Consider the following 2,214-nt stretch of genomic DNA (forward strand, 5'->3'; position numbering starts at 1 on the left):
ATTCAATAAACTCTTATAATTAAATTAGAAATTATTTATTTCTTTAAAATAATAATTTTAATTAGAAAGTAACATTATATGTAATTCATATGGTATGAATTAATATGTCATGCACAACATTTTGGACTAGATAAATTATTGTCTTTTACCAAGAAGTTAAAGTTTATATTTTATAAACTTGGTTTATAAAATATAAAAGCTTTTTTCTTCTTTTGCCTTTCTTATTTTCAAAGATTGAGAGACAAAAGAAGCAGTGGTCTTTTGACTAGTATATTCAAAAGAAGAGCATGGTCTTATACTTATTTAATGTAATGTATTGAGAAGCACGGGGAACTATCTAGCTAGTAGGTGCATGGGTGCTTAATGGTTAAAGACCCATGAGCATTGTGTATGCTATATATATGAGAGTAAGGATTTCATTCTCTTTTTTTAACACATGCACAAAACCATAACATGCTAGGCATTTTAGTCTCTCTCATTTTCTTCTTAATTCATGAAGATATTACTTGCTTTTATACTCTCTTGAAGTTCATACTTTGTTTATGAACTTCAAGCTTAAGAGATTAAGAGTTACGACTAGCATCCACATCAAGTTGGCTTCTTGTTGGTGTCTCTAAAGTTCATCATTCCTCATCAACTTCCAAGCTTCCCAAGAGGATCCAAAGAACTACAAATGTTGTTATTTGTAGTTCTTCTTTATTGGTTGTGTTTGCTTTCTTTCCAAACTTTGCAAGATGATCCTTGGTGGGTTTAACTTGTTTATGTTATTCAAAAAATGATAAAGTCTTATGTTTTTGAAACTAGTTTTTGAATAAAACCCAAACAATTGGTATCAAGAGCCACCTTTTTTGGTTAGAGTTTTTGACTTTTGTAAATATTAGTTTTCTGAGAATATCGATAACCTGGTTTTGTATAAAAACAAGTTCATACATATTTTTTATGACGACTTTTAATTGTTATTTTATGTGACAAAAGTTTTTCATGCATCTTTTGTTATTTAAAGTTGTCTTAGAAAAACAAAGGTTGTTTAATGTATATGTTGATATGTATGATGTGCATAAGCTAGCCAAGGACCATTATGTTTGTTGTGTTGTTGTGTTTGGTGTTTTTATAATAAAAACGGTTGTAATAATTTATTTATTCATATGATATGTAATAAATTAAATAGATTAGTTTCTTGGTTTATTTTTGTAAGTAATAGATTAGTTGTTAGAAATAATTTACTTGTATAAAAATGAACAAGAAATGAAGTTGGAGCCATTTTTTGAAGATCAAAGAGCAATTTTCGAGTTTAACAACATGCTGAAAGTTAGTGATAGTTTCTGAAAAGTGTCACTAATGCTGTTTGCAAAGGGCTGTTGGACTTTTAGTGACAATTGTTGAAATAATGTTTTAAAGAAGTTTTTTCAATCTTTTGCAAACAAGAGGTGTTTACTCAAGTCGAAGCTTCTACAAAAATATTACAAAAAGATTTTTGGTCCCTTAAAATATCCATTTAGGAATGAACTTGACATTTTTTTTTGTTGGCTTAGAAAAAATGTCATTAACTGGTTATGTTTATGCACATATAATTTTATGCATGTTTGTGTTGTTTATGTTATGCAATTATTATGTGTGGTTGATAAATTACTTTTTCACATGTTAAAATGTAACAGCCCGGAATTTCAAGTATTGTAATAATTATGTGTCTGGGGTGTTTTAAGAGGGGACTCGGCGAGTTGGAGCCTAGACTCGCCGAGTAGGATCGCAGACTTGGTCGTGGGTTCGCGACTGGACTCGACGAGTCCAGATATGGACTCGGCGAGTCTACGCTGTTTAGCGAAAACCCTAACCGTTCAGGTTTGGGACGTATAGAAAGGACTCATTGGCCGTCATTGTTCATTTTAGCCTTCTGAGGAGAACCCTAAATCGATTGTGTGCATCTGGAGCAAGGATTATAGGCCGTTGTTGATTATAGAAGAGTGGTTGTGCAAGGAAGAGAAGGGATTGGCTAAAGGAGCAGCAAGGGAGTCACATTCTGAGGATTGGGGACACAGAGAATACATCATCCAGGTAAGAATTCGAGTATACTCTGCTATGTTGATGTGTTTATGGAATTAGGGTTTGTGGAACCCTTTTGTGATTAGATTGAATGCTACCCTAGTCCCCAAACGATTGTGACTCTGTATTGGGACCTTTGGAGGTCCAAAATGTCCCATGCCTGTACATTTCGGG

This window comes from Lactuca sativa, chromosome 7 (genome assembly GCF_002870075.4).
Source record: "Lactuca sativa cultivar Salinas chromosome 7, Lsat_Salinas_v11, whole genome shotgun sequence".
Lineage (NCBI taxonomy): Eukaryota > Viridiplantae > Streptophyta > Magnoliopsida > Asterales > Asteraceae > Lactuca > Lactuca sativa.